The sequence below is a fragment of the Pongo pygmaeus genome, chromosome 1 (genome assembly GCF_028885625.2).
Source record: "Pongo pygmaeus isolate AG05252 chromosome 1, NHGRI_mPonPyg2-v2.0_pri, whole genome shotgun sequence".
In the NCBI taxonomy this organism is placed as follows: Eukaryota; Metazoa; Chordata; class Mammalia; order Primates; family Hominidae; genus Pongo; species Pongo pygmaeus.
This window is the reverse complement of record NC_072373.2, coordinates 106,975,683-106,999,674: the sequence shown is the minus strand read 5'-3', so window position 1 is coordinate 106,999,674 and position 23,992 is coordinate 106,975,683. Positions and strand designations below refer to the sequence as shown.

Here is a 23,992-nt window from a genome sequence, read left to right as displayed (position 1 = left end):
TTCATGTTCCATATTAAAAGTGATTTCAGTGAAGCATTCAGTGTCAGTCATTAACCGCGTAGGGTGAGTGTAAGATCACATACTTTTACTTTAGGCCTTCTTTCTAAGGGTAGGAGGAAGGGCTTTGTCCCTTGCTAAAGAATGCTCACTCATGTGTCAGTAAGAGGAAAGGTAGAGTGAGATCTCACCTATCATCCTCATAGTCACACCCAAGAGGTGGCCATACCTTTCCGGATGCTAGGCAGGCCTTGTCCAGAGCCCTCAGTTATTTTTCTAAAACATGTGGAACTCTCACAAGACCCCTGTGTGGGAGAAGGCCCATGGAAATTTTTTAGCAAGTGACACTTAGGTGTTTGAAAGCACATTTACTGTTTAAAGAAAACTACCATTCTTTTGGGTGTCCATGTGAGAGGACACAGTTGGCAGAAGGCTAGTGATATTTACAGGTCTTGCTGCAGTGCCCCTGGCTGAGCCCCACCCCCATCAGTAACCAGGATTCTCCATCTCCCACCTCTCTCCATGTCCTGGTGGTTGCTGCAAGGGCTGACCTGCTGGAAGAGCATCTTGGTGAAATCCAGAACACGCACCAGAGCCTGGAGGAGTCCATCTGCATCAAGGACCGCCTACAGGAGCAAGTAGAACACAGGCTGAGCTCTACTGCTTGTGGAAGCAGTAGGAGAAGCCCAGTCCTTCCTGTTTCTGGTTCTATTTAGGGACCTTTAGGCAGAGCTTCACAGATATTCTTTACTTCACTTGCTGCTTATGAACAGTCCAGCAAGGGAAGTGGGCAAGTACTGTCATCCCTACTTTCTGAATATATCTGAGTTTAGAGAGTAACTCTCTTTAAGGCAGAACTACATCTGGTCCCCAGAGTCACCTGACTTCACACCCCATACTTAATCTGCTTATATACTGCCTTCTGATGTCTGTGCCTTTGTTGTGTGATTGATAAGTAGTAGAGCCAGTTCTGTAAGAGTCCTCCCATCTCCACCCCTGGCGGCTTTACCAAGGTGGCCTTTCTCCTTACACTGTCCTTTCAAGCTACCATCACATGGAGGCCAGTCTTTCCATATGATGTTGTCCTGCCTATACCATAGCAGCAGCTGTTTAAGGAGATCGAGCCTCCTGCACCATTGCAGTTATGGCATGTGATGATGCATGCAAAGAATCCACTGAGAAGAGGCACACAGAAAACATGTACCCAGCCCTCCATGCTTCATTCAGGGCCAGGCCTTGAGTTCTTGGGGTTTTCTGCTGGGTTGAGGCACTATCTTTGAGAGATAAAGAATGGGAAACTTTTGGAAGCTTCTGTTACCCAAATGTGTACTTTCCAGGACAGGATCCACCTCTAACTTCTAAAGTCAGGACCTGGAGTCCATACCTCAGCTCTGCAATGAGAACAGAGTCCTCAGGGAAGAAAATTGAAGACTTCAGGCTCAACTGAGTCATACTTCCAGAGATACATGGTCAAAACCCACAAACTGTGGTCACTCTTAAGTTTCTTTCTTCCCTGGCCACACTAATCACCCACTGGAGAAGCAAACAGAAGAAGGTACAGATAACAGAGCGATTCAGATCCACCAACCCAAATTTACAGCTATTCCCAGTCTAGAGAAGGCTACTTTCTAAGATGTTCCAACTATGGGCCCCTCAGACTTGGGAGTGAAGAGCTCTAGGAAATCCATCATTCCTGTACAAGCCCACCTGCATATATCCAGAGTCACGAGCTATCAATCTGGATATCAGTCTGGTATCTGTTCTACCTCCCTTCACTCACAACTGATTTGGAATCAATAAAGGAGGGAGTGTGAATGCCTATCTTCCCTCTCAAGCTTCTCCAGACTTTACTACAGCAGCGTGTGTTGCTCCTGGCCCTGCTCTGCTATCCCTCTACCTCCTCACCACATCCCTCACTCATGAACTCAGGGCTCCTCTCTGGTCAGTACTATGACTCCATGCCGAGTGGCACTAGAAAATGCACCCAAGAACTTTCCCAGCCCTAGCCAGGGGGCACTCATGGGTGGGCATCATTTCTCATGTGGCTGGGAGGCAGCTGACCTTGGTTAGTCTACTTGATCATATCAATGTATTATCAATAACAAAGTATTTTTATTCACAAATATTTGTTGAACAGCCATAAAAAGACTGAGAGTAGTATCCAGAAGGATTAAGCCAAGAATGATGGAATGCTTGTGGAAAAGAAAAAAGCCACCAAGTGATATTTCCAAATTAGCCACCCTAATTAATTAATTAATTAATTTAATTGATTTCTATATTAGCAAGAAGATTTGAGAGGAAAGGTCACTGCTGGGGGACGATAACAAAAGTTAACAGATAAGAAAGAAGGCAGAACTACAAAGCTACCAATGCATGCTTGGAGAGAATAGAACAGACCTCACAGGTGAGAAGACAGTAAGAGATTCAAATGAGTAAAATTTGCCAGGCTCAGGTAAATCTTTCCCCAGAGGACTTACTGAGTCTGCAGCTGTATTTTTAGAGTCTCTTCAATAATCTTTGACAACTTGTGAAGATCAGAGAAGTGCTGCAATTTCAAAAAACAACAAATATCCCCATTTTCAAAATAATGAAAATGGTATATTCCAAAAAGAAATCTTGATGTTGATTTTTGTCAAAATTCAAGAATGGATTATTGAACAGATGGTATGTGAGCACTTGGAAAATGGAGAGCATTAGAAACCAGAATTTATCTAAGAGCAAGGTAGGACAGAGTAAGTGGATGAAAGGATTTGCAAAGAGAGAGATACACCATTCTCCAGGCTGTGGGGGTTGTTGAGCTAGCATGCTCTTCCCGACCAACATAGGGCCTTCCTTCCCTGCTCCTTAGCTCTGTTTGTCAGGGCGGATGTGCTTGGGGTCATCTTCCTGCTGAGCTCTGGCCCCATCATAGTAAATCAATCCTCTCGTTTTCATCTCACCAGAGCATTCCCAGGAAGCAGAAAGCCTGAGGGAGGCTCTGCTGTCCTCTCGATCCCACCTTCAAGAGCTAGAAAAGGAGCTGGAGCACCAGAAGGTGGAAAGGCAGCAGCTTTTGGAAGACTTGAGGGAGAAGCAGCAAGAAGTTGCATTCAGGGAGGAACATCTTTCCCTCCAGGAAAATGACTCCAGGTAAGAGGGGACCCATTGACAGAGAAGGCAGCATTCTTCATTCTTACATTATAAGAAGGGATATTGGCAAGACAATAGATGTCCTCTTTTGGAAACCTCAATGTTTCCTCTACTATTCCTGATTTTTGTGTATCAGTTGTTTGCAGGGGGGGTGCTTTGAGCAGAAGAAAGGAGTTCTCTGGGAATGCCTTGTCACTCCCAAGTTGAGAGAGTAAAACTCTGTTATAGTAGTCTTCAGTATATCAGAGACATGAAAAAGAAGGTTTCCCATGCTTCCAATTAGATAAAGGACATTAGTCTCACCATCACCTAGGAAGCTTCTATACTGGTTGTGATGCTTGGTCCCAGCATAAGCCCTGTAACTGCTTGTCAGAATGCAAAGAGCACTGTAGGAGCAGTAAGGAGACTGTGCTGGTGTGTCTGTTCTGCTCTGAACTAATGTAGGTAATGGTGTGTTTTCAAGCAAAGTTACTTGACCTCCCTCAGCCACCATTTCCACATCTGCAAAATAAAAGTGATGGTCTTCATGAACCCCTGAATTGACATCTGGGGCTTAGATGTAACCCTAACCATAACACTTTATGTCCCCCTGAGTTGACATCTGTCTCTCAGCTTGTTGCTCTGGTGTGGCTGAGTGGCCTGCCATGTCGGTGGGCCTTGCCTCTCCCTGGTCAGACTGCAGCACAAGCTGGTTCTCCTGCAGCAACAGTGTGAAGAGAAACAGCAGCTCTTTGAGTCCCTCCAGTCAGAGCTACAAATCTACAAGGCACTTTATGGCAATTCCAAGAAGGGGCTGAAAGGTATGTGTTCTTCTCCCCTCACCCCATGAGCTTTTTGCCCTTGCATAGGATGCTAGTGAGCTCTTTCCTTTGGGAGTTGTGGAGATCATGGGAAGCTACAGAGTTCTGTCTCAGAAACCCCAACCCGAGCCTGGGGCTCCCAGTAGGAACTCTCATACACAAAGCCCAAGGGGACAGGTTGGTGGCACAAACAAGATCCAGCCTGATCATTCCTAATTACTTTAAGAAAATCTAGACATTCCTATTCTAGACATTCCTATCAATGTCTAGGTTATAAAGTTTTTGTTTTTTGTTTTTTTGTTTTTTGTTTTGAGATGGAGTCTCGTTCTGTCACCCAGGCTGGAGTGCAGTGGCACGATCTTGGCTCACTGCTAGCTCTGCCTCCCAGGTTCTGGTCATTCTCCTGCCTCAGCCTCCTGAGTAGCTGGGACTACAGGCGTCTGCCACCACGCCCAGCTAATTTTTTGTATTTTTAGTAGAGATGGGGTTTCACCATGTTAGCCAGGATGGTCTCAATCTCCTGCAGTCATGATTGGCCCACCTCAGCCTCCCAAAGTGCTGGGATTACAGGCATGAGCCACCCCGCCTGGCAATTATTACACTTTTTAAAGCAAAAGAACTGTCCTAATGATATCATTTGAAAAGGCCTTTAATATTATCGGTAATACATACTGACAACCCATTCAGCCCAATGCAGCAGGCAGTCTGCTCCCACCCTGGCCCTTTCCCTAGTGACATCTGCCTCTCAGCTTATTGCCCTTTCATGTAATTTTCATAAATCCTGATTTAATTTCCTGATTTTCTAAAGAGAAGGTGAACTGGAGTTTGAAGAAACACAGGGGCTTACCAGGCTGGGCAAATAGCTTAAGTACAAAGTCATGGTGAGTTTTGAGTCAGTGGGGACCAGCCTGCCCACGGGAGAAAATTAAAAGACACAAAAACAAAAAAAACCTTATAGAAATACCACTAATAGTAGCTAAATTTCAATTCTGGATTTAAATATTAAGGACATTTATCAAAGACTTTGCTGCCTGCTGAAATAATAATCTAATATTTGAGAATTTGATATATTTCTTCATTCTTCTTTAAATGGAGGAGGGTATTCAAAACATAACGTCAATAAGTCACAGCAGGCTGGAACAGAGGACTGACATCAATGTCATGAAATTTAGCAAAGTTAAAAATCAAAATCCTGAGCTCGATTAAAAATATCAGTGGTAGAAATATAGGACAAGCATAGAAATATAGGACAGGCAGCCATTCATGGACTTGAGGGTTTGGGGTTTGGTAGAAACATGTTCACACAAGTACGGCATAGGCCAAATGTTGCTAGAAATACCAGCTCAAAATGACACTACAGTAGTGTAAGTGTGATGTTCACCTGTGGAGACCGTGTCTAAAATATTGTTAGATTAAGAGGCACCATCTTTGAAAAGGGCATTGACACACTAGGGAACATAGTGAAGACAGGGTGCACAATGGTGTGGACCAGAAATCTTGAACTGGTCAAAGAAACTAAAGAAATGTAGGCTTTCAAAAGATCTTGAGGACATGAGAACTGGCTTCAGATATTTGAAGAACTGTCAGGTGAAAAAGAACTCATGTATTTTATGTCCCTCCAGAGGGCTAAACAAAGAGTGAGGGGCAGTGGAATTTAGATTGGAATTATCATAAATCCTGATTTAATTTCCTGATTTTCTAAAGAGAAGGGGAACTGGAACGTGAAGAAATACAGGGGGCTCACCAGGCTGGGAGAATAGCTTAAGTACACATTCATGGTGACTGTTGGGTCAGTGGGACAAGCCTGCCCACAGGAGAAGCTTGGGGTTGGGGGAGTGAAAAGTCAGGGTGGTGGAGCAGAGTCACCAAATCTTGAAAGCCTCCAGGTCAAGGTGAAAGTTGACATTCTGTATAGTAGATAATGAAACTAAGTCTGTTCTTTTTCAAAGAAGATAAGCATATGATGAAAACAGAACTTTAAGATGCTAAGTCTCAGGGGATGTCCTGGAGTTGGGAGACATTAGAATCTGGGAAACCTATTGGATGGGTCTAGTGATATTCTGGCACATTATGAGATGACAGTCTAATATAAGGTACTATTGGGAAGATGAAAGGGTATAGACAGATTTACAAACATCTCTTTAAAAAATAAGCAAAATTTAATGAGAACTTGGACTGGGAAAGAGGGAGAGGAACATCATAAAACTTTGGGCAAAATTCAAGAGTAGGTTATTTACTAAAGTCTCTAAAACTACTTCCTTCTGAGCTACATTTCCTTTCATGCTTTTCTCCCTGCCTTTCAGGACTCATTTCAAAGCTACAACCACTAAAGCTCCATAATCTCTTACCTGTAATTTCAAAATCCAGTATGATCTGCAAATTAAATTTTTCAAATACTCATTTAGTGACAAAATCTAGATGATCTGACAAGAGGGTTTTCATAAGTCTTTATTTATCTACTTAGAATATTCACATAGCTCATTGCAGAAATAGTTACATGTTTGATTAAGGATTATGGCTCACATGAAACTGGGTACATGTTATATATGATATATGCACCCTGTTGCCTGGCTAAAAACTAAAACAAACTTTACCTTTTGAAATACGTTTGGCCTTAAGGTTTTCAGATAAGGGATTGTGGCCTTGTAGAATATTTCTTAGGTCTCTTCATCCCCAGTACAAAGAAATAAACTACATGTGGTGAATGGAGGTAAATATATATACATATATATGTGTATGTGTGTTTATATATGTGTGTACATATATATGTACATGTATATATACATATATACTCCTATATATAGTATGTATATACACACAACATATATACACACTATATATAGGTGTATATATATACACACACACATACACACACACACACACACACACACACACACACATATATATATATATAGAGAGAGAGAGAGAGAGAGAGAGAAGTTGAAAAACTCACTTAGTTATAATCCCTGGTCTAAGGTGCCCAACTCATATTCTCACGTGCTACCAAAAGACCTCCTCCTTCTCCTCTTTCATTTTTGAGAGTGAAGACTATGAATTCTCTTTCTCCCTCATCCCCTACCCTTCTCTAGCTCAGTGCTGACCTTCTACCATGGAGGATCCTATACTTTAGCCTACAGGACAAAGGTTACTATGGAGATGAAATATGGATTTATCCTCATCTGCCAATCAAATGCTCTATAGGTGCATATGTGTAACTTAAGCCACAGGGAAGTTTCAGACTGGATGTGTGCCAGCTCAGTGCCATCCCCAGGCCACACACAGAAATGGTGACATCTCTATCATAGATTGGTTGCATGAGACTCAGATGATAGTGGGGTTCTTGGCAGGAAAGAATGTCACAGAGGAGGGTTCTGACAAGTGCTTGGAAATACTTGGGTTAATGTTACCAGACTCCTCTTCTCTCTTAGCTTACAGCCTGGATGCCTGCTCTTAGCTTACAGCCTGGATGCCTGTCACCAAATCCCTTTGAGCAGTGACCTGAGCCACCTAGTGGCAGAGGTATGAGCTCTGAGAGGGCAGCTGGAGCAGAGCATTCAGGGGAACAACTGTCTGCGACTGCAGCTGCAACAGCAGCTGGATAGCGGTGCTGGCAAAGCCAGCCTCAGCCCCTCCTCCATTAACCAAAACTTTCCAGCTAGTACTGACCCTGGAAACAAGCAGCTGCTCCTCCAAGGTAGGAAGGAAAAGGGACTTAGAAAGCCCTTGGCCAGTGGGGAGATCACCAGGATGTCTGCAACAGAAGGTGCAATCTGCCTGGTCCATGCTCGTTAGGGTCAGTTTGAAATCAGAGATGCTCTAATCTAGCAGCCTGAGTGAAAGCATGGGATTTAGGTCAGACCAGACTCCAGATTCTGAGTTTACTGCTTACAGGTTGTTTGATTTGGGCAAGGTGTTTAAAGTCTCAGAGGTTTAAGCCTTAGTTTCCTCATATTTAAGATGAGGATAATAATAATATATACCTTACATGATTTTGAGCATTAAATGAAATCATTTACAAGTGCTTGGCACACTAAGAATTGCTCAATAATTAGCAGCTGTATATGTTCACACCTTTTTCTTAGATTTGCTTAGTGCTTTAGCATTAGCCAAGTGTTTTCACATATATAATTTCGTCTGAAGTAAAGCAGGTTTTGCTGTTTTTAATTGACATTTCAATGTATTTCACATAAGAAAACTTAGGTCTTGAGATATTAACAGACAAGAAAGGGTTTAGAGAAGTCATAGACAAAACCAGGATCAGAACCAGATGCTGTGATTTTTAGTCTGTGTTCCTTCCAGCTCATTGTGCCCTGTCTCAGTATTCTCTAGTCCCCCTTTCCCTCACAGGTGGGGAACTCAGTGCGTGGCAAAATGTTCCTGCCCCTACAAAAACAGGGCACTGGGGAAGTCCTGGATGGTGGACAATTTATTTTGGGTGGCCATCATTCACTTTCTCTACCCCACCTCTTGCCTGCCTTTTCAGATAGACATGTTTGACCAGGTCCCCCTTCTCTTCTCAGTATCCCTCATCAATCTCACTTCTTCCAGTTTTTATTGAAATGTCAATGGTGTCCCCCTAGTCTTAAATCATTCAATATCTACTTCTTCTGTCCTTTTTTCCTTTTGATACACCATTTAGTACACCATCTCCACTCACCTCCATGGCCATACCTTCAATTTTATTCAAATCAGGAATGACTTCTGTTCAGTTTCTCTAAAGCCGAGCTTTCAAACTCTCCTACCAACTACTTCTGGGTCATGTTAATCTTTATTTTTCTCTGGTTCTTGTAGATGCTCATTTATCTGACAGTAACCTTATTTGTCAAATGAAGGTGACAATAACATGATTATACTGTTTTGGCAATTCAATAAAAAAACACAAGTGGGCCACCAAGCAAACTGCCTGGCCGCCAGGAACTTCTCAGCTTACATTAGGTGGACACCTTGCCCTTCTCAGGGCTGCGCTGATGGTTGTGGTGTTCAGTTATGTCTCCAACTCTTCCTTCTAACCAGGCCTTCCCCTCTCACTGGCTTCCCACACAGCAGCCAAGACTCATCCCCACTGGCCCAGTCCCTGCCCCTCTTTCTCTAGCACCCCCGAGGCCTGAGCTGGAAAGCAGGCACTGGGCCACAATTGCCTGAGAAGGACCTTTTCTAACTTCCTTGTGAGATTTTCAAATTCCTCCACCATAGGGTTGCTTTTTGGTCTCCAGCAAGACAGCGTTAACCCACCAAGCCTTCTGTCTCCGTTCTTCTCATACAAGTCATTTTTTTTCAGTATTACCTCATCAGAATGATGACTAGAATGTTGAGTTTACTCCCCCATGAATTCATTCATTCCTTGATTCCTTGATTCTACATTTTAATATGTACTATGTATAGTTATACATATTACATTTAGTTACAGGGCATTGTATTAGATATCACACACAAATTATACTCAAGACTTGGTTTATAAAAATACAGCTAATAATTTTTCAAACTAGAGGTTACTTTCTCATGGAACACCCCTCAATTAAAGGAATATCTTTTTCTTCTGAAGAATGGACACATTCTGAACTCAGTGACTCATGGGCTTTTGCTTTGGCTTGTGGGGTATGGATAATTCTGTAAGGGGAGAGTCCTGTCACCTTAGGTCTCAGTGAGGACAGCTAGGTGTGCATGTGCTTCACGTGCTGTGTGTTCCAGGGCTCCTGAAAACTGCGGTTGCCTTTACCCCCTAGATTCAGCTGTGTCCCCTCCAGTCCAGGATGTTGGTACGAATTCCCAAGCTCTGGTCCTCCCCAGCTCTGCTTCCTCTACTCCTGGCTCAGAAACGGGCATAATCAACTGAACAAATGATACATATGGCAACTAAAGGGTCCAGGGACTGATGATGGAAAGTGATTAATGCAAACAACCTTTTGTTGTCTCTAAAAATATTATGTGTATTTAGAGAGTTTTCTCTGCATGCCCCAAGGCCTTTAGCCCTACTCCCTGCACCTTCTGTGGCTGCCTTTCTTGCCATTGTTCATCCTCCTGCAGTTTTCCTACTGCTGTTTTTGCTTCATTGCACTGTAATCTCTCCATTCTTGAAAATGCTCTCCGTATCCAGCTTGATTTCCTTGTCTGTGTCTTCTCTACCCAGAAACTTATTATTTATTATGATTCATCCTATTTCATTTGCCAATAAGGAAAAAATTTTCTCCTGGTAAATTTATCATTAAGAGATAATGTAAGAAAGACTATAAAAATATAGGAGCCAGAAGATCTCTATGGACTTTGCCCCACCCTTGTACATTCCAAGGCTTCATTTCTTGTTCCCAGCCTCTTCCTTTTCTCATTCACTACCTCTTTTGAGTTGGAGCAAACTGAGGATATCATTATGAATAACAGAAGATTCTGTTGTGTTGTCATTTTCTTTTTCAGGCTTGGGTTTGGATACTTCTCCAGTAATGAAGACCCCTACCAAGCTGGAGGGTGATGCTGCTGATGGCTCCTTTGCCAATAAGCATGGCTGCCATGTCATTGGCCACATTGATGACTACAGTGCCCTAAGAGAGCAGACTGCAGAGGACAAGCTGCTGGTCATAAAGACAGTGTCTCTTGTGAGATCAGCGTGCAGCTTCCCTGGCCTTGAAGCCGAAGGCACAGGGGTAATCACACCTGTAGCTTTAGGTGCACTCTTTGCTTGTGCCTTTTATTCCTTTGATGTTAACTCCTTCTCCCACCATTTTTTTTTTCATGCTTTGCATCTCCTAACAGCTGAAGCTTCCTCTTCCATGTATAGCAGCCAGGCCCTTTCTTCTCTATCTCCTATTTTCACTGTGAGTTCTGCTATGTTCCAGATGTAGCTGACTGGATATTTCCCCTCAGCCCCACAGAAACAGGTGGCATTGCCTAGCAACCTTTGGTAGCTTATTATATACCACAGTCATGCAGGCACATGACCATCTGTGGGCAAAGTAGACCCAAAGGGATGGACAGAAACTGAAAGATTTCCAGGTGTATGGCCCCCACATGTGGAAGGGGCAAAAAGTTTGGCAGCCATGGCATTTCCTAGTGCAGACTGCATAGGGGGAGGGAAGGCAAGCAGCAAAGCTTCTCAGAGCACCTTGCTAGTGAGAGAGACCAGGCACCGGTGGCTGTGCTGTCTGAGCTGCTGGAGACCCATGGATGCATAGGGACAGCACTGCCTCCATGGAGCCCCCACACTAGAGGGCAAGACACACACCCAAGTAGGTAAGCACAGTAAGGGGCTACAGGTACAGTATGAGAAGTCATCCTCTGTGCTTTGAGAGCGCCAATGCAAATGTGGTCATTTATCTCAGGCAAGGAAGGTAACAGGTTCACAGAGGACATAGCAAGGGGGGTGAGTTTTGAAAGCCTTGTGGGTTCTGCAAGTGGAGGAAGGGATTCCCAGTAAAGGGAGCAGCACCTTAGTTCTCAGAGCTGCAAATGGTTGTGCGAGGGCTTCACAGGTTCAAGCAGGCCCATGTTCTGTGCCTCACTCACAAAGGAAGCTTGAGCCCATGCAGGGGGAAAAAAGTAATCTCCCCACTCCTGTGGTGTTACCTTTCCCCAGGTGCTAGGCAGCAAAGGCATTCATGAGCTTCGGAGCAGCACCAGTGCACTGCACCATGCCCTAGAGGAGTTGGCTTCCCTCCTCAGCATGTTCTGGAGAGCAGCCCTGCCAAGCACCCACATCCCTGTGCTGCCTGGCAAAGTGGTAAGATGCCAGTGTCCTTTCTTGGTTCAAACCCAGCTCTCCTTCCCTCCAATACTGTTCTGTCTCCTCAATGTCACAGCTTTTCCAGAAAATCAGGAGCCACATAGTGAGTTGGGATAGACAGGAACTTAGAGGAGTGTCCCTGGAGGGACATCTCTGACCCTTGGTGGCTGCTTTCATTGCAGCTCTAAATACATCCCATTCCCCGCCAGCCCCCTGGCCCCTGGATAAGAAATCAAAGAAGAAGAGGAAGGGGTGTGGAGAAGGCAGAGACATCATAACCCTGGCAATCCATAAGTGTTCAGTTTCTTTACCTCTCTGAAGTTTGGCTGAGCTGAAATTCAGTTAAAGCTTCAGCACCCATCTCCTACCCCTCAGGTCCCATGGTCAAATGATCGTAGAATGCCCTATGAGACTGAGCCTTTTTAGCCACTGCCTGGAATCCCAGCATGTCACTTAAGCTGGCATCTCTGGACCAGGCCTGGGGAAAGTCAGCCACCCTTCAAGATCTGCTCAGAGGTCAGGTTAAGTCTGATTGGCAGACCCTTGTGTCGGCCAGTTTCAGGATCCCCTCCCCAGGGATTCTAGCTCCAGGTCAATGTCACCAATACCTTTTGGATCCAACTATGCTAATTCCAGTGAGAGGGTGTATTGCCATCTTCTTGTTGGCACAAATATTTACAAACTTGCAAACTTGCCTGATTCCAGATCTCTCTCCCCAGCATAACATTTCTGAACTCTCAATCTTATCTGTGAAGGGAGAGTGACAGAACTGATATCAGGACTAAAGCAAGGTCCTCTTCAGAGTTGGGAGTTTGATACCAGCCTGAAGCGAGGTTCTCTTAAGCTACAGGTGTGTAGGCCTGTGCTAGTCTGCATGGGGAATTCCAGAGTCTCAATATTCCTACCTAATGGCCTCATCCTAAACTGTGCTCAGCTGGAGCTATTCGAGGCTGTGAAGGAGGAAATCCAGTTCAGGAGAGGGGTGAAGATTGTAGAATCCTTCTTTGAATTCGAAAGAGCCATAAAGCACAGCGTGCTTTAGGTCTTCTGCGTGTTCAGTAAGAGCCTGTTCCTCTTATCCAGGGAGAATTGACAGAAAGGGAACTCTGAAACTGAGAACCAAAGTATCCAAAGAGGAGCGGCTCCTTCAAAGCATAGCTGAGTGTCTGAAGACCAACAACCAGCAGAAGGAGAGCATGGAGCAGTTCATCATCAGCCAGCATAGGTTCCCTCAGAGGGAATGGGGGAAGAAATGGGCAGTCTTCCAGATGCCCCACTTGTGCTGCAGATGAGCAGTGACCAGGGGGGCTTGGAGATGTTGGGAGTGGAGACAGATTTGATGTCCCTAAACCTCCTGTGCCACGAGCAATTGTGGATGGAAAGGGATGGGAGGACAGGGGATGGATAGCAGGAGACTCCAAGCTGAGTGGCCAGAAAGAAATAAATGCTTTAGAATTCTCATGCTAAGCAAGTAGGGTTAATTTCTGCTGATGATTTCTACTCTGTGGTGCTCTTTTGTTGTTTCAGTAAGCAGAACACACGATGCCTTCTTTAGAAGGCAAGGACTAACTTAGAGGTAAGGAAACTACTGCACCAGTCAGAGGCACCAAGCCTGTCCCCAACCCATCACCATCCATTAGCAGATCTTCTCGGTGACCCTTGGCCTGCTTTGGTCTTCCAGGAGAAGATTTGGGGTCCACTTGCAAGATCACAGGTCCTCAGTGAGCTTCCTGCTAGTTTCTGCTCCCATCACCCTCTCACCCCATCAGCTCCTGCCCCTGTATCTTGGTTCACTCTCACATTGTCATCATCTCTCCTTTTTACTCCAATTTTTCTTCTTTGATGCCAAGTCAGGAGACTGGAGAAATGCAATTCAGCTGACTCTTGAAGTCATTAGACATTTGGGAGTCTGCCTCTGAATGAGCTTTTTGTAGAGGGATCTTGAGACCAGTTGTGTGGTCTACTCTTCATGAAAAAGTAAAAGCAATTTGCAACCTGATAAACTGATTTCACTGCACAGTCCTGGGTTAAGAACAACAATTTGATTTGGTATATCTTTAAGTAACATGACAAAAGACATCTGTTGGGTCTCATTGGGCTAAAAGAGAATTTGTTAATAAATAACAACTGAATCTTCAGGGGAAAAATGTTTTATGTGTACCAGACATTATCTACATTTACTTAAAACACTAAGTGTTAATCATTCTCTAGGAAGTGCTTTGAAGAAAAACTTGAGGTATATGAAATGGTTTAGAAATCAGAAACTAAACCTTTTAATGTGGACTTCAAAGCTTTGCCATAAGCAATTGAGCATATTCATAGAAATGTTTCTAAACCATAACCTGAGAGAATGTTGATCTCCATATTGTAAAAATGACTTGCGCCAGTTTAACTTGCTCTTTTTTTTTCCCCCCCTTCACTAACTCTCTTTTGTTTTTCTCTGGTAATTCTTGTCTTTCCTGGGCCTCCTTAGAACAGCACTTACAGGACTGTCTCTATAATGCCTTATTCCTGTCCCAGAAAAGGTAACCCAAAAAGTCTCTAGTATCCACTAAAAGGTAACCCAAAAGTCTCTAGTATCCACTGGTTTTCTCCAGTGTGGAAGCTTTCTCCTCCACCACCCATAGATCACTGGAAAGGACTTGAGGCCTCGGTTCTAATCCCTGGCTTATCACTAACTGCTGTGTGGCTTTGGCTTGTCCTTTAGTCTCTGTGAGACTGCTGCAACCTCATCTGTCAAAGATGGAACTGGACTTAGTTGAGCTCTGAGGTCCCTGTGGACTTGGCCCTTCCAAGCCCTCATTATGGTGACTGGAAATAAACTTAACAGAGGTCTTCCCTGGCAAAATGTCCTCTTCTTCCTACAACAGGCTGTTTCTACATGTGCATGTTTCATGCTAAGCACTTCTTTCTTGGGTGGAGATGACAAAGGCCTCTTTCTGCTGAGACAAAGTGATTTGGAGAGTCACCTGGCCCCTGAAGAGGGAGTGGTAGGATCCAGCCACTCAGTGTGCAGTGAATTGGAGCAGGGATCTCAGCACACATGGAGGTGGAGAGGCTCCCCCTAACGTCAGGCACCTGTTACTTCTCCAGACTGCAGCTCATGATCTTAGCTTGTCCTCTTAACTGGCTCTCACCATGCTCCTGGGTTTGGCTGTAGCTCTCACTCCAGCTTCAGGAAGCCATCAGTAGGGCCTGGCAATATTCACTGATTTGGTTTGTTTAATTTTGTCTGCAGGTGAAATCCGTAAGGGCTCTGCCGTGTACTCCAGCCTTGTGACCCTTGCCTTCCAGGAACCATGCAAGAAGTGCAGCCACCAGAAGTCCTTAAAACAGCAGGAAAGGTGGGCCTGTCCCCCATTTGTGCAGCTACCTATCTGCTGAGGAGCATCTGGGCCTCATTCCTCCAAGTCCACTGGAGGGTCCAGAAGAGGGAGTCAGAGATGTATCCTTGTGGAGCTGGGAGAAAGGCAGAAAGCCTTTCTGACAGCTATGGAATACCATTAGCCAAGGTCCACTTGGCCCAGCAGTAAGCAAAAGATGTGTAGTTTGCATAGAAGGTTTTGTAATACTGCTTCTCAACAGCCCCAGCAGCTTGGGAACTAGAAACAGCACATTTCTTGCCTCATCAGCTGTCCTGAGATGGAAAACTCAGTGGATATAGGACCCTGATTCTGATGAATGGGGCATGTGGTCCAATGCTGGAGCTCCTCTGGCAGGTTCTAAAAGCACACTACTGAGCAGCGGTGCCCTGCCAGACACTGCTGGTGGCGGCTCAGTGAGCACTACTCACAGATCCACACCTGACCCTGTTGGGTCGAGTCAGGTTGGGCTTTGGTCTGCACTGTAGCACCTGTGTTCTTTGAGTTCACATCATGAATGTGGTGACTTCCCAGATACCATCTCAGGCTTAACCTAGCACATCCTGTTTCTTTTCTTCTATGATATCCAAATTGGACTGACCTCACTTCAAATATGCTATCGCATTTTGTCATCCTGTCTTACCTTGGGGAAATTGGAGACTGATGGCCAGACCAATTCTGTTGATATTATTGCATAGAGCAAACCTGTGCTCATTTTTAAGTGATGTGGGAGAGGCCCCCAGCCATAATAAAGCCTAGTATGTGTCTTAACAGTGCTGATAGAATGTGCTTGTGTGTATAAATGTATGATATAGATTTACATATGTTGCTATCACCATATATTGAAGGCCAACATAACTGGTGGACAGGGTGGGTGACAGAAAATGAAAGTCTTTTTGGTGATTATTAATGCAAAATGGGTATAAAGAAATAAATAGTTTTTCTTTCACTGCTTTGTTTCCCATTTCTGCAACAATCCCTTGACAGTATAAAGAACCAGAAAGAGAAAATGGGAAAAGCAAACTGTATTTAAGAAGTGCATAGTCTAATGCTTGAACTCTAACTTTAAAAGATTAAGGTTTTCCTTCTTTGTCATTTTGTAAGAATCCCCAGTCTGAAAATATGAAAGAATGGTTCTTAAACTTAGTGTACCTTAGAAGCAGCTGTGGAGATTCTAGGAGCTACCTCCTGGTCTCCAATCCCAGGAGATTGAATTGGTGTGAGCCCTAGAATCTGCATTTTTTTAATATAAGCACCCCAGGTGATTCCATTACTTGTGGGCTGCAGATCACAGTTTAAAAAAACAGTGTTCTATAACACTGAATCAAAACTAAAACTATATTTAAGAACCTTGAATCAAAAAGTATGTCATTCCATAAACATTGATATAAAAATTTTAAAATATTCCTTGGGAAAAGTTCTTAGCTACATGCTTTTGATCTTCAAGATTAAAATAAAGCTATCACTTCACAATTATGTACTAGAAACATTTAAAAACTAAACAGATAGAAGGTGGAGTAAGATGGTAGAATAGGATTCTCCAGCAATGGTCTTCCTGAAGGAACATCAAATTGAACAACTATCTATGCAAGAAAACACTTTCACAAGGGCTAACCAGGTGAGAGATCATAGCACCTGCTTTTAACATGATAACAAGAAAAGATGCATTGAAGAAGAGACGAAGGACAGTCTTGCATTGCCTATGACATCTCTCCCCCAACCACAGGAAATGCATCTCCGAAAGATAATCTAATGGCTTGGGGACAAGGAGGAAAGTGTGAGACTTTATATTGAAACTTAGTACCAGTCTTGTCATAGTGACACATGACACTTGACAGAACCCCACAGCACTTGATTCCAGGCTGGTGCCCATTAAAGAAGCATTTAGGCCCACCCTGGGCCACAAAGGAATCAGATGCCCCAGCAGGAAGAACCCACCAAAGTTCTGGCTGGCTTTATCACCGGAAATTTCTTGGGCTTCAAATAAGTTTCTGTGGCAGGGAGGCTATAGTGACCACAGTCCTTGGGCAAGCCCTGATGCTGCATATGTCTGGAAGACCCTGGACTTGAGGTGTGAGCCAGTATGATGGCAGCAGCTGCATCAGCTATGGGAATGCCTGTATCACCCCTCCCCACACTCCAGGCAGTGCAGCCTGAAGAGAGATTCCTTTTGCTTGGGTGAAAGAAAGGGAAGTAAGCTAGGGGCTTTAGCTGGCAATGCAGAGAACAATCCCTGATCTTCCCCAAGTCCCTGGGGCTGGGGACCTAGGAATCTGTTAGAACTGCAGGGTACCTGGGCCAAGGGTGCCCTGTAGTACAAAAATGGCAGCAGTGATCACTGGCTTAGGGAACTCGTCAGCCCACTTTGAATTCCTGGAAGGTCCTCTGAAGGACAGGTACAAACAAGACCTGACTGCAAAGGCCGGAATAAATACCATACTCTTCAATGCCCAGATATTGACAAACATCGACAGTATCAATAACATTTAAGTCAATATGACCTCAACAAATGGACCAAGTAAGGCACCCAGTGACCAACCCTGGAGAGATGGAGATGTGTAACCTCTCAGGGAATTCAGAATAGCTATTTTGAGAAAGCTCAATGAACTTCAAGAAAACACAGAAACAATTCAGAAATATATCAGAAATTTAACAAGGATACTGAAGTAATAGAAAAAAATCAAACAAATCCTGGAACTGGAAAATGCATTAGTGGGTCTCAGTAGAATTGATCAAGCAGAAGAAAGAATTAGTGAGCATGAAAACAAGCTATTTGAAAATACAGTCAGAGGAGAAAAAAGAAAAGAAGAATGAGAAGGAACACAGAATGCTTAAGAGATCTAGAAGAGGGCCTCAAAAGAGAAAATCAAAGATTCATTGGCCTTAAACAGAGGGTTGAGAAGGAGCAAAGAATAGAACCCTTATTCAAAGAAATACTTTTTTTTTAAGACTTTAAGTTCTAGGGTACATGTGCACAATGTGCAGGTTTGTTACATAGGTATACATGTGCCATGTTGGTTTGCTGCATGCATCAACTCGTCATTTACATTAGGTGTTTCTGCTACCACTATCCCTCCCCCAGCCCCCCACAACAGGCCCCAGTGTGTCATGTTCCCCTCCCTGTGTCCATGTGTTCTCATTGGTCAACTCCCACTTAAGAGTGAGAGCATGTTGAGATTGGTTTTCTGTCCTTGTGATATTTTGCAAAGAATGATGGTTTCCAGCTTCATCCATGTCCCTGCAAAGGACATGAACTCATCCTTTTTTATGGCTGCATGGTATTCCTTGATGTATAAGTGCCACATTTTCTTTATCTAGTCTATTATTGATGGACATTTGGGTTGGTTCCAAGTCTTTGCTATTGTGAATAGTGCTGCAATGAACATACGTGTGCATGTGTCTTTATAGTAGCATGATTTATAATCTTTTGGGTATATACCCAGTAATGGGATTGCTGGGTCAAATGGTATTTCCAGTTCTAGGCCCTTGAGGAATCACCACACTGTATTCCACAATGGTTGAACTAATTTATACTCCCACCAATAGTGTAAAAGCTTTCCTATTTCTCCACATCCTCTCCAGCACATATTGTTTCCTGACTTTTTAATGATCGTCATTCTAACTGGCATAAGTGATATGTCATTGTGGTTTTGATTTGAATTTTCTGATGACCAGTGATGGTGAGCATTTTTTCATATATCTGTTGGCTGCATAAATGTCTTCTTTTGAGAAGTGTCTGTTCATATCCTTTGCCCACTTTTTGATGGGGTTGTTTTCTTCTTGTAAATTTGTGTAAGTTCTTTGTAGATTCTGGATATTAGCCCTTTGTCAGATGAGTAGATTGCAAAAATTTTCTCCCATTCTGTAGGTTGCCTGTCCACTCTGATGATAGTTTCTTTTGCTGTGCAGAAGCTCTTTAGTTTAATTGGATCCCATTTGTCTCTTTTGGCTTTTGTTGCCATTGCTTTTGGTGTTTTAATCATGAAGTCTTTGCCAATGCCTATATCCTGAATGGTATTGCCTAGGTTTTCTTCTAAGGTTTTTATGGTGTTACAGCTTACATTTAAGTCTTTAATCCATCTTGAGTTAATTTTTGTGTAAGGTGCAAGGAAGGTATCCAGTTTCAGCTTTCTACATATGGCTAGCCAGTTTCCCCAGCACCTTTCATTAAATAGGGAATCCCTTCTCATTGCTTGTTTTTGTCAGGTTTGTCAAAGATCAGATGGTTGTAGATGTGTGGTATTATTTCCGAGGCCTTTCTTCTGTTCCATTGGTCTATTATCTCTGTTTTGGTACCAGTACCATGCTGCTTTGGTTACTATAGCCTTGTAGTATAGTTTGAAGTCAGGTAGCATGATTCCTCCAGCTTTGTTCTTTTTGCTTAGGATTGTCTTGGCTATGTGGGCTCTTTTTTAGCTTCATATGAAGTTTAAAGTAGTTTTTTTTTTCCAATTCTGTAAAGAAATTCATTGGTAGCTTGATGGGGATAGCATTGAATCTATAAATTACCTTGGGCAGTATGGCCATTTTCATGATATTCATTCTTCCTATCGATGAGCATGGAATGTTTTTCCATTTGTTTGTGTGCTCTTTTATTTCATTGAGCAGTGGTTTGTAGTTCTCCTTTAAGAGGTCCTTCACATCCTTCGTAAGTTGGATTCCTAGATATTTTATTATCTTTGTAGTAATTGTGAATGGGAGTTCACTCATGATTTGGCTTTCTGTTTGGCTGTTCTTTGTGTATGGGAATGCTTGTAATTTTGCACGTTGATTTTGTATCCTGAGATTTTGCTGAAGTTTCTTATCAGCTTAAGGAGATTTTGGGCTGAGATGATGGGGTTTTCTAAATATGCAATCATGTCATCTGCAAACAGAGACAATTTGACTTCCTCATTTGCTAACTGAATACGCTTTATTTCTTTCTCTTGCCTGATTGGCCTGGCCAGAACTTCCAATACTACGTGGAATAGGAGTGGTGAGAGAGGGCATCATTGTCTTGTGCCGATTTTCAAAGGGAATGCATCCAGTTTTTGTCCATTCAGTATGATATTGGCTGTGGGATTATCATAAATAGCTCTTATTATTTTGAGATATATTCAGTCAATACCTAGTTTATTGAGAGTTTTTAGCATGAAAAGCTGTTGAATTTTGTCGAAGGCCTTTTCTGCATCATTTGAGATAATCATGTGGTTTTTGTCATTGGTTCTGTTTATGTGATGGATTACATTTATTGATTTGTGTATGTTGAACCAGCTTTGCATCCCAGGGATGAAGCTGACTTGATCATGTTGGATAAGCTTTTTGATGTGCTGCTGGATTCAGTTTGCCAGTATTTTATTGAGGATTTTCACAATGATGTTCATTAGGGATATTGACCTAAAAATACCTTTTTTTGTTTTGTCTCTGCCAGGCTTTGGTATCAGGATGATGCTGGCATCACAAAATGAGTTAGGGAGGATTCCTTCTTTTTCTATTGATTGGAATAGTTTCAGAAGGAATGGTTCTAGCTTCTCTTTGTACCTCTGGTAGAATTTGGCTGTGAATCTATCTGGTCCTGGAATGTTTTTGCTTGGTAGGCTATTAATTATTTTTAATTATTAGCCTCAATTTCAGAACCTGTTATTGGTCTATTCCAGAATTTGAATTCTTCCTGGTTTAGTCTTGGGAGGGTGTATGAGTCCAGGAATTTATCCATTTCTTCTAGGTTTTCTAATTTATTTGTGTAGAGGTATTTATAGTATTCTCTGATGGTAGTTTGTATTTCTGTGGCATTGGTGGTGATATCCCCTTTTTCATTTTTTATTGTGTCTATTTGGTTCTTCTCTCTTTTCTTCTTTAAGAATCTTGTTAGCCGTCTATCTATTTTGTTGATCTTTTCAAAAAACCTGCTCCTGGATTCATTGATTTTTTGAAGGTTTTTTTGTGTCTCTATCTCCTTCAGTTCTTCTCTGATCTTACATATTTCTTGTTTTCTTCTAGCTTTGAATGTGTTTGCTCTTGCTTCTCTAGTTCTTTTAATTGTGATGTTAGTGTGCTGATTTCAGATCTTTCCTACTTTCTCTTGGGGGTGTTTAGTGCTATAAATTTCCCTCTACACACTGCTTTAAATGCGTCCCAGAGATTCTGGTATGTTGTGTCTTTGTTCTCAGTGGTTCCAAAGAACATCTTTATTTCTCCCTTCATTTTGCTATTTACTCAGTAGTCATTCAGGAGCAGGTTGTTCAGTTTCCATGTAGTTGTGTGGTTTTGAGTGAGTTTCTTAATCCTGAGTTCTAATTTGATTGCACTGTGGTCTGAGAGACAGACTGTTGTGATTTCTATTCTTTTACATTCACTGAGGAGTGTTTTACTTCCAATTATGTGGTCAATTTTAGAATAAGTGTGATGTGGTGCTGAGAAGAATGTATATTCTATTGATTTGGGGTGGAGAGTTCTGTAGATGTCTATTAGATCCACTTGGTCCAAAGCTGAGTTCAAGCCTTGGATATCCTTGTTAAGCTTCTGTCTCATTGATCTGTCTAATATTGACAGTGGGGTGTTAAAATCTCCCATTATTATTGTGTGGGAGTCTAGGTCTCTTTGTGGGTCTCTAAGAAGTTGCTTTATGAATCTGTGTGCTCCTGTATTGGGCCCATATATATTTAGGATAGTTAGCTCTACTTGTTGAATTGATCCCTTTACCATTATGTAATGGCCTTCTTTGTCTCTTTTGATCTTTGTTTTTTAAAGTCTATTTTATCAGAGACCAGGATTGCAACCCCTGCTTTTCTTTTGCTTTCTATTTGCTTGGTAGATCCTCCTCCATCCCTTTATTTTGAGCCTATGTGTGTCTTTGCACATGATATGGGTCTCCTGAATACAGCACACTGCTGGGTCTTGACTCTTTATCCAATTTGCCAGTCTGCATCTTTTAATTGGGGCATTTAGCCCATTTACATTAAAGGTTAATATTGTTATGTGTGAATTTGATCCTGTCATTATGATGCTAGCTGGTTATTTCTCCCATTAATTGATGCAGTTTCTTCATAGCATAGATGGTCTTTACAATTTGGCCTATTTTTGCAGTGGCTAGTCCCAGTTGTTCCTTTCCATGTTTAGTGCTTCCTTCAGGAGCTCTTTAAGGCAGGCCTGGTGGTGACAAAATCTCTCAGCATTTGCTTGTCTGTGAAGGATTTTATTTCTCCTTCACTTATGAAGCTTAGTTTGGCTGGATATGAAATTCTGGGTTGAAAATTCTTTTCTTTAAGAGTGTTGAATATTGGCCCCGCACTCTCTTCTGGCTTGTAGGGTTTCTGCCGAGAGATCCTCTGTTAGTTTGATGGGCTTCCCTTTTTGGGTTACCCGACCTTTCTCTCTGGCTGCCCTTAACATTTTTTTCTTTTTCATTTCAACCTTGGTGGATCTGACAATTATGTGTCTTGGGGTTGCTCTTCTCGAGGGATATGTTTGTGGTGTTCTCTGTATTTCCTGAATTTGAATGTTGGCCTGCCTTTTTAGGTTCAGGAAGTTCTCCTGAATAATATCTTAAAGAGTGTTTTCTAACTTCTTTCCATTCTCCCCATCACTTTCAGATATACCAATCAAATGTAAATTTGGTCTTTTCACATAGTCCCATATTTCTTGGAGGCTTTGTTCATTTATTTGTACTCTTTTTTCTCAAATCTTGTCTTCTTGCTTTATTTCATTAATTTGATCTTCGATCACTGATATCGTTTATTTTGCTTGATCGAATTGGCTATTGAAACTCGTATGTGCTTCATGAGGTTCTTGTACTGTGGTTTTCAGCTTCTTCAAGTCATTTAAGCTCTTCTCTACACTGTTTATTCTAGTTAGCCAGTCATCTAACCTTTTTTCAAGGTTTTCAGCTTCCTTGCAATGGGTTAGAATATGCTCCTTTAGCCCAGAGACGTTTGTTATTACCGACCTTCTGAAGCCTACTTCTGTCACCTTGTCAGACTCATTCTCCATCCAGTTTTGTTCCCTTGCTGGTGAGGATTTGTTTTCCTTTGGAGGAGAAGAGGCATTCTGGCTTTTGGAATGTTTAGCCTTTCTGCTCTGGTTTCTCCTCATCTTTGTGGTTTTATCTACTACTTTGGTCTTTGATGTTGGTGACCTATGGATGGGGTTTTGGTGTGGATGTCCTTTTTGTTGATGTTAATGCTATTCCTTTCTATTGGTTAACTTTCCTCCTAACAGGCAGGCCCCTCAGCTGCAGGTCTGTTGGAGTTTGCTGGAGGTCAACTCCACACCCTGTTTGCCCTGGTGTCACCAGCAGAGGCTGCAATTGCAGAATAGCAAATGTTGCTGCCTGATCCTTCCTCTGGAAGCTTCATCCTAGAGGGCCACCCACCTGTGTGAGGCATCTGTTGACCCCTACTGGGAGGTGTCTCCCAGTCAGGCTATATAGTGGTCAGGGACCCACTTGAGGAGGCTGTCTGTCTATTATCAGAGCTTGAACGCCATGCTGGGATAACCACTGCTGTCTTCAGAGCTGTCAGGCAGAGACGTTGAAGTCTGTAGAAGCTGTCTGCTGCCTTTTATTCAAATATGCTTTGCCCCCAGAGGTGGAGTCTAGAAAGGCAGATTCCTTGCTGAGCTGTGGTGGGCTCCACCCAGTTCAAGCTTGCCTACCACTTTGTTTACACTGTGACCACAGAAGCACCTACTTAAGCCTCAGCAGTGGCAGAACCCCCTCCCCCTGCCATGCTCCAGTGTATCAGGTTGATCTCAGACTGCTGCACAAGCAGTAGGCAAGGCTCCATGGGCGTGGGACCCACTGAGCCAGGCATGGGAGGGAATCTCCTGGTCTGTCAGTTGTGAAGACAGTGGAAAAAGCACAGTATTTGGGCAGGAATGTACTGCTTCTCTGGATACAGTCACTCACGGTTTCCTTTGGCTAGGAAAAATAAATCTCCCAATCCCTTGCACTTCCCAGGTGAGGCAACACCCCACCCTGCTTTGGCTTGTCCTCCATTGGCTGCACCCATTGTCCA

General features: G+C 43.0%; 1 protein-coding gene and 1 pseudogene across 1 annotated transcript in view; one reads left to right on the top strand and one right to left on the bottom strand.

The window, feature by feature from the left end:
* The window catches only part of LOC129011991 (myomegalin-like), a 38,107-nt pseudogene extending 23,190 nt beyond the window's left edge, over positions 1-14,917 (top strand).
* Positions 1-23,992, bottom strand: part of LOC129015142 (neuroblastoma breakpoint family member 11-like) — a 2,260,169-nt gene that overhangs the window by 2,209,637 nt on the left and 26,540 nt on the right.